This window comes from Cetorhinus maximus, chromosome 11 (genome assembly GCF_964194155.1).
Source record: "Cetorhinus maximus chromosome 11, sCetMax3.hap1.1, whole genome shotgun sequence".
Lineage (NCBI taxonomy): Eukaryota > Metazoa > Chordata > Chondrichthyes > Lamniformes > Cetorhinidae > Cetorhinus > Cetorhinus maximus.
This window is the reverse complement of record NC_135889.1, coordinates 21940826-21950508: the sequence shown is the minus strand read 5'-3', so window position 1 is coordinate 21950508 and position 9683 is coordinate 21940826.

Below are 9683 nucleotides of genomic sequence, written 5' to 3'. Positions count from 1 at the left end.
ATAGATTTTAATCTAATTTCCCAACCTACTCCCAATTCACCCCTCCCATCCATGCAATTGGCTTTATTTAGTTTAAATACTTTGGTTTCAGTTAGATTCAACGTGAAAGTCAGGCAGCTGGAAGGTGCATATAAGTAGAAAGATGAGCATTGTCTTCAGAGTTTTCGCTCCCAATCAATGTAAAAGTAGAAGGTTATTTTAAGCCTGACTTTTATTTAGATTTTTTCTCCTTTTCCATCATCTTTTTCACTTCACAAAGACTCTGCCTCACTGGGATATCCCATTCAACAGGCCACTACATGTGAGTAAGCCTAGGCAGAATATAGGCGGGTTATTTAACCAAGCACAACTATCCTCACCCAAGGGACAGGATAGTGATCCGAATCTGGAACCCAGGCCACTTCTCTGCTTCCTGCTCAAGGGCACCAAGGTCAGTTATGGTGCCCATGCTAATGCCTGAGTCAAGGCCAGTTAACCAAACAGACTGTGGACTAAACTTGAGACATTCCTGATCTGTATGATTCAACTCCTCACTGCCTTAAGCAGCAGAGCCAGCTTATTATATTACAGTTCATAATGAAATTAGAAACTGATTCTAAGTTGTTACATTTTTCAGAATTAACCCTTTCAGAACCAAAATGTCATTGGCTGCTTTCAAATAAACATTGTGCTTTTTAAATCACATAACATGAATAATTTTCCAATCTCCCCTGTTTTTGTCACCTCACCCAAGTAGCTATTTATTGCACCTGAACTATTCTATTATCAGGATCATTATAGCTAAGCACAATCTCACGAGTCCTTTCTTCTTTATAAGATTGTGTTCAGCTGTGATGACCCCCCGCACCCCCACCACAACAGAACAGCCTGCCTTAACTATCTAGCACCTTTCACAATCTTCAGGATTTCCCAAAGTGCTTTATGCCAATGAAATACTTTTGAAGTACAGCCACTGTTGTAACATAAGAAATCCGGCAGCCAATTTGCACAGAGCGTTTGCTCCCACAAACAACAATGTGATTATGATCGGATAATCTATTTTTGTGATATTGGCTGAGGGATAAAAATTGGCTAGGACACCGGAAACAATTCCACTGCTTTTCTTTGAAATAGTGGAATGGGATTTTTTTTACATCCACCTGAAAGAGCAGATGAGGCCTAAGTTTAACATCTCATTCAAAAGGTGGCCCCATCCAATACAGCAGCGTTTCCTCAATGCTGCATTGAAGTATCAACCAAGATTGAGGAGGACTTGAACCCACAATCTCCTGACCTAGCCGACACCTGACCCATTGTATATCTTATAAAGCCAAACACACATTCCAAAAAAGGTTCAGCAAACAGTGATCTGGAATGGGATCCCTTTCCCATCTTTAAGAGCTGAGGCTCATTGTCACACCATTATATGCACTCAACCGTTTCTACATAGATGTAATGTTAACAATCAGAATTAGATTGTACAAATCTGCATTGAGTAACTCTAATCCTCATAAATACATGCAAGGGGCAGTCAGCACGTACACTGTCCAGCAGGTTCCTGAGCCACACAGATCAGGAAAGTCACAAGTTGCATTGTCAACTGTTTCATGTGGCGGGTAAAAATGGTTTCTGCAACGAAGCCTTTGTTTCATCCAAGATGACCTCAGCCTTCATATGTCAATGGCAAGCCACATTACACAAGAATGTACAAAGGCATTTCTCCAAACATCCCTCCTTTCATAAAAAGAAAAAAAACACATTGTACACACTATCATTTACAGTTGCAAGTTACCCACATACACGGTCTATAAAGAAAGTAAACACTGTGAATAGAAAACTGTTCGCTCCAGTCTGTCTCACTTTCGTCTGTCTCTACACATGCGTTGCACATATAATCTTTAAAGCGTTCAGGTCTTCTGATGGTATGCAGATTGTTGTTGGTTGTTCTTCTGGTGTTTGATGGTTCCTGAGGTAATGTCGCCTCTCCAAGGAATGTTATTGCCTTGGCGTGTGTTGCTACTGATCCTTTGCATTTGTTGGGGAGCAGTTGACCTCTGGGACTGATGGGTGTTCCATTCCTTGTTCAGTTGGTGAAGTCAACTCTTCCTCATCAGCTGTCTGCTGTGAAGGGGCAGTTTCTCCGGTCGCATGTATGTGACTGCAGCTGTGGCAATATATCTTGGTCGATCACTTTTACGTCCACAGTTGAGGTGACAACTGCTTTACACAGGTTTCAAGTTGCCAATTGGACTGACTTTTTTTGAGTGTGTTGAATGTTTGTACTCTGACCAGCTCTCCAACTCTCAACTCTGATTTGACTGCTTTATCAAAGTGAAATTTGTCTTTTGGTCGTTTCATTGATTTTGTCACACACTCCTGGCTTCAGTAGTTTTTTAGCTAATGGAAGAGTAGCTTGGGTGTGGCGTGATATTACCCGCTGGACTGGACTACTTTCCATGCCTTCAGTCACTTCGAAAAAGACGTTATAGCAGAGTTGGCATAAATGGGTCATTTTTTGGTTGGCAGGAGGTGGCGAGTGGTGTGCCACAGGGACCAGTGCTGGGGCCTCAACTTTTTATAATTTAGATCAATGAGTTGGATGAAGGGACCTATGGTATGGTTGCTAAATTTGCTGATGACACAAAGATAGGTAAGAAAGTAAGTTGTGAAGAGGACATAAGGAAGCTACAAAAGGATATAGATAGGTTAGGTGGGCAAAGATCTGGCAAATAGAGTATGATGTGGGAAAATGTGAGGTTGTTCATTTTGGCAGGATGAATAAAAAAGAAGTATAAATGGTGAGAAATTGCACAGCTCTTAGATGCAGAGGGATCTGGGTATCCTAGTGCATGAATCACAAAAGTTAGTATGCAGGTACAGCAAGTAATTAGCAAAGCAAATAGAATGTTATCGTTTATTGCGAGGTGAATTGAATACAAGAGTAGGGAGGTTATGCTTCAGTTGTACAGGGCACTGGTGAGACCACACCTGGAGTACTGTGTACAGTATTGATCTCCTTATCCAAGGAAAGATGTAAATGCGTTAGAAGCAGTTCAGAGAAGGTTTACTAGACTAATACCCAGAATGGGTGGGTTGTCTTATGAGGAAAGGGTGGACAGGCTAGGCTTGTATCCACTGGAATTTAGAAGAGTAAGAGGTGACTTGATTGAAACCTTTAAGATTCTGAGGGGACTTGACAGGGTGGATGTGGAAAGGATGTTTCCTTTTGTGGGAGAATCTAGAACTAGGGGTCACTGTTTAAAAATAAGGGGTCACCCATTTAAGACAGAGATGAGGAAAAACGTTTTCTCTCAGAGGGTTGTGAAACTTTGGAATTCTCTTCCTCAAAGGTGATTGAGACAGAGTCTTTGGACATCTTTAAGGCAGAGGTAGATAGATTCTTGATAAGCAAGGGGGTGAAAAGTTATCGGGGGTAGGCAGGAAAGTGGAGTTGAGGTTAAAATTAGATCAGCCATGATCTCATTGAATGGCAGAGCAGGCTCAAAGGGCCGAGTGGTCTACTCCTGCTCCTAATTTGTATGTTTATATGTAGTAGGTGTGTTTCTCCAATCTAAGATCACCTTGTCTAAGATCTACTTGATTTTTTTGATGATCCCTTTGGCAATTTTCACCACTACCTTGGCCTTTCCATTTGACAGAGGATAGAGTGGAGATGATGTGTAGTGCTGAGTTTCCTAATCATTCATGAAGTGTCTGAATTCTTCATTGAGGGCCATTGTCACACATCACAATGTCAGGAATGGCATGAGGACTGAAGTATGCTTTCACACTTTCTTCGATCTCACTGGTAGTCGTTGCCGTTAGCTTGCCTACTTCCAGTAGTCTGAATGGTAGTTGACTGTGACAAGATAATCAGTTCCAAAGAGAATGAAGAGGTCTGCTCCAGCTTCATCCATGGTCTGTCCGGGATGTCCTGAGTCATCAGCAGCTCTTTAGCTTGATGTTTATTACAAACACTGCACTAGCTGAAATGATCCTTAACCTCAATGCACATGTTTGGCCAGTAGAGCAATTCTTTTGCCTTCCTCAGACTAGACTGAATTCTTTGATGGCTTGCATGGATGTGCTTCAGCATCTCTTTTCTCATCTCCTTAGGGATGATGATTCTAGTCCCTTTGCATAAGATGCCATTTTGGACAATCACTTCATCTCTGTCTGCCCAATACTCTCTTATAGCAACAGGTGTGTCCTGGGTGGTTTCAGGCCATCTTTTCATCACTACTTCCTGTAGGACTTGGAGAGTTGTATCTTGTTGTGTAGTTTGCTTGATCTGAGCTAGATCTTGTCTGTTAGATTCAATGTCCCTGCTGGGTTGATGACTTCCAGAGCACGTCGTGCTCTTGCTTCTTGTTGAATCTGTAACATTTCGCACTCTGGATGAAGGGAATGCAGCCCTAAACAGCATGTCGGTGATGTACATCTGCTTCCACTTCTGACACCATGTTTCATGCAGTGGGTAAAAATGGCTTTTGCACAAGGTGACCACAGTAGTCACATGACTATGGCAAACCACAGTACACAAGAGACAGCAGTATACAAGAGACAGCAGTGCACAAAGGCATTTTCTCCAAACACCAACCTGCACTGTGTCAGCTGATCTTGGCCACAGGTATGAATGTTACAATTGGCTTCAATGCTTTAGCTCAGTTAAATAAAAATCAGCCTGATGTCTACTCAGAGATCCCGCTTTCTCCTGTTAGCTGCACTTCATTCATTCCTCCAACAGCTCAGTCACAAGGAGCACTGGAGTTGAGCAGTTCTGGATGGATTAAAGCATTTCAGTATAACTTGGCTATGAACAAACCCAACAACAATGAAACAGGCAGAATCTATAAAATATAACACGACAGCAACATAATTCCACTCATTATGCTGGAAGAAGTTCGAAGCTAGTTTGATTTAAAAAAATGTCCCAATTATTGTACATTCTAGAGCTTAGAGTGTAGGTAGCTGAAGAACACATGTACCAATTGCAGAATGAAGGAAATTGGGGATGTGCAAGATGCCAGAATTGAAGGATTGCAGAGATCTCAGAGAATTGTAGGGTTGAGGAGATTACAGAGATGAGAAGGAATGTTGAGGCAATGGAGGGATTTGAAAACAAGGATGAGAATTTTAAAATTGAGATGTTACCGGACCAGGATCCAATGTCGGCCAATGATGGATGAATGGGACTTGGTACGAGTTGAGATACAGGCAGCAGAATTTTGGTAGAGCTCAAGTTTATGCAGGATGTAAGATGGCAGGCCAGCCAGAACAACACTGGAATATTGCTGGAAAAGAGACATATCTAAGCTTTTTGTCTTGCATTCAGCAATATTGAAGTTCAGCATTACCAAACAACTATTTGAACAGTAGAATAGCTAGCTGCACTGGCACTAAGCCTTTTACTCCAGCATCCCATCCCATCACACCACACCACCCCCCCCTCCCCTCCCTTTGTTAGCCACCATTAACTCCAACTTGTCCAAAATGTAACCCTTCCTCTATCTGTCCTGCACTTAGTCACAACCACCTGTCATCTCCAACCTTGCTGATTCAAGCTGGGTCCCCATGGCCCATCATATTCAATTTTAAATCCTTATCTCCATCTTCAAACCTTGCCACAGCCTTGGCCCACTCTACCTCTTTTACTTCCTATAGCCTTATCTTTCCCCCATTCACCATATTCTTTGATTCTCCTAGTTGGATCTTTGTGGCTTCCACTTACCCCTCTGTTGCATGGCCTTTAGCTACTTCAGCACTACTTTCCAGAACACCTTCCCTGAATCCTCTGCCTTTCCAACCTTCCCAGTATTTATAAACATTCTCACAATCCATTTTTTTGGACCACACTCTTCATCACCTGGTCTCAACTCTCTCTCTCTCTCATTGCCTTGTATCATTTATCTATTTTATTGTTTCTTCTCTCCTCAATCTGTAAAGCACCAATCGTAAGACGCTTAAATGGTCTCCTTCAGCGTTTCATGAAAAGCTATGGCAGGAGGCTGTGAAGCAGCCAAACCTGTGCTTGAATGACTCTGCCTTGGAGAAAGAAAGGAGGAGGGAAGGAAGTATTGATTAAGTAGAACATTACAGTGTTGGAGAGAGAGGATGTCCTGGTGTGGTCAAGGACAGAATATAGTTGGTTAGAGTTACAAAACAATAGAGGTGCTGATACCCTACTGCGTGTATTCTATAGGGTAGCAAATAGTGGGGAAAATATAGAAGTGCAAATTTTCAAGGAAATTGTAAGATGTGCATAAAATATTGAGTAGTGATAATAGGAACTTTAAATACCCTAATATAGATTGGGATAGTAATAGTGTAACGGGCAGAATGGAGGAAGATTTTTTTCTGAAGTATTTTCAGGAGAATTTTCTTGATCAGTATGATTCCAGCCCAAAGGGGAAAGAAGGCATTGAAATATCTGATTCTGCAGACGGAGGTGGGTCAAATGGATCTAGTGCCAGTAGGGGAAGATTTAGGGAACAATGATCATAGTATCATAAAGTAAAGATTAGCTATGGAAAAGAAAAAGAAGCAATCTAGAGTGAAAATACTTCATTAGAAGATGGCCAATTTCAGTGGGATGAGAACGCATCTGACCCAGGTAAATTGGAATCAAAGATTGGCTGGCAAAACTGTAACTAAACAATGGGCTGCCTTTAAAGAGGAGATAGTTCAGGTACAGTAAAGGTACATTCCCAAGAGGTGGAAAGGTAGAGCAAACAAAGCGAGAGCTCCCTGGATGACAAAAAAGATAGAGAGTAAGATGAAGCAGAAAAGGGTATGTATGTCCGGTTAATCTATAAGAAGAATGCACCATCCCTGGCTAATTAAGGAAGTTAAGGATAGCTTCTAATTGAAAGAAAAAGCATACAATATTGCAAAGACTATTAGTAGGTAAGATGATCAGATGTATTTTAAAGCCAGCAAAGAATGACTAAAAATTAATAAGGAGGGAGAAATTAGATTATGAGAGAAAGTTAGCTAGAAATGGAAAAACAGATAGTAAGAGTTTCCACATGTATTTATAAAAGAAAAGGGTAACTAAAGTGAGAGTTGGTCCCTTAGAGAGTGAGACTGGGGAATTAATTGGGAACAAGGAAATAGTGGAAACTACAGAAGACAGAAAAAAATTGCAAGAATACTTGAAAATCAAGAGGTAACAGGGAGGGAGAAACTTAAAACAATCACTATTACTAGAGAAAAGATACTGGGAAAACCAAGAACTAAAGGCTGACAAGTCCCCTGAAAGTGACTGCAGAGATAGTGGATGCATTAGTTGTAACCTTCCAAAATTCCCTAGATTCGGGAAAAGTCCAAGCAGATTAGGAAACCTCACATTTTCCTAACTTATACTCCATCTGCCAAATATTTTCCCACTCACAGCCTATCTTTATCCATTTGCAGACTCTTTGTGTCCTCCTCACAACTTGATTTCCGACCTATCTTTGTATTGTTAGCAAACTTGGCTACAATACAGTCAGTGCCTTCCTCCAAGTCATTGATGTGTAAATAATTGAGGCCTCAGCACTGATCCCTGTGACACTCGACTAGTTACAGTTTGCCAAGTTGAATATGACCCATTTATCCCGACTCTGTTTCCTGTTAGTTAGCCAATCCTTTATCCATGCTAATATATCATCCCCAAAACCGTGAGCTCTAATCTTATGTAGTAGCCTTTTACATGGCACCTTTTTAAATGCCTTTTGGAAATCCAAATACACTATATCTACTGGTTTCCCTTTATCCACCCTTTATCATTTAAGAACGCTAATAAATTAGTCAAACATGATTTCACTTTCACAAAACCATGTTGACTCTACCTGATTGTATCATGATTTCTAAATGTCCTGACACTCTTTTAATAATAGATTCTAGCATTTTCCCAATGACAAATATTAGACTAACTGGCCTATGATTTCCTGCTTTCTGTCTCCCTCCTTTCTTGAATAGAGGTGTTACATTTATGGTTTTCCAGTCCGCTGGGACCTTTCCAGAATCTAGGGAATTTTGGAAGATTACAACCAATGCATCCACTACCTCTGCAGTGACTTAAGACCCTAGAATGCAGGCCATCAATTCCAGGGCCTCTAGTCAGCCTTTAGTCCCATTAGTTTCCCCAGTACTTTTTCTCTAGTGATCATGATTGTTTTAAGTTCCTCTCTATATTTTCTACTATTATTGTTGGGGTGCTTTTTTGTGATGTTACTGCAAAGACAGATACAAAATGTATATTGTACAAAGTCTCTGCCATTATTTTCTCATTATTAATTCCCCAGTCTCACCCTTTAAGGGACCAATGCTGGCTTTTGCTACTATTTTCCTTTTATATATTTGTAGAAGCTTTTACTGTCTGGTTTTATATTTCTTAATGATTTTCTCTCTTACTCTAATTTCTTCCTCTTTACTATCTTTCTAGTCATCCTTTGCTGGTTTCACTGTCTTTTGGTCTACCACTAATCTTTGCAGCATTAATCGCCTTTTTGTTCAATTTGATACTATCTTTAACTTCCTTAGCCATCGATGGTGCATCCTTCTCATTGAGTCTTTATTTCTCAATGGAATATATCTTTGTTGAGAGTTATGAAATATTCCCTTAAATGGCTGCCACTGTTTCTTTACCATCTTACCTTTAAATCTATTTTCCCAGTTCACTCTAGCTAACTCTGTCTTCATATCCCTGTAATTGCCTTTATTTAACTTTAAGACACTAGTTTTAGACTCACATTTCTCACCCTCCAACTAAATGTGAAATTCTACCATGTTACGATCACTCTTGCCTAGTGGATCATTTACTTTGAAGTCATTAATTAATTCTGTCTCATTTCACATTACCAAGTCTAAAGTAGCTTAGTCCCTTGTTGGTTCCAGAATATTTTGTTCTAAGAAACTGTCCCAAATACACTCTATGAACTCATTCTCCAGGCCGCCTTTGCCAATTTGATTTGTCCAATCTATTTGAAGATTAAAATCACCCATGATTATTGCAGGACTTTTCTTACAGGCCCCCATTATTTTATGATTTATACTCTGTCCTAACAGTGTAGCTAGGGGGCCTATAAATGACTCCTACCAGTGGCTTCCTTCATTTGCTATTTCTTACCTTTGCCCAATCCGATTCTACATCTTGACCTTCTGAATCAAGATCATTTCTCACTACTGCACTGATCTCATTCTTTATTGATAGAGCTACACCACTCCTTCTCCTTTCTTCCAATCCTTCCAAAACATCAAATACCTTAAATATTCAGGTTCCAACCTTGGGCACCTTGTAACCATATCTCTGTAATGGCTTTCATATCATACTCATTCATTTCTATTTATGCTATCAATTCACCCATCTTGTTACTAATGCTATATGTATTCAGGTAAAGAGCTTTTAATTCTGTCTTTCTACTATTTTTCCCTACTCTGACCTTATTTGCTGGTGCACTCTTACGTTTGTATAGTCTGTGCCTTCCTGTACACTCTTATAATCATTACCCGTATTGCCACTATTGCCTTGTCCTTTCTCTTTAACTTTCCAAATCTCCCCTCATGTGAACACTTTCCTCCCACTATTTAGTTTAAAGCCCTCTCTACAGCTCTAGTTATGTGACTCACTCTGGTCCCAGCTCAGTTCAGCTGAACATTGTCCCAGTGGTAAAACTGCCTTTTTCCCCAGTACTGGTGCCAGTGTCCCATGAATCGAAATC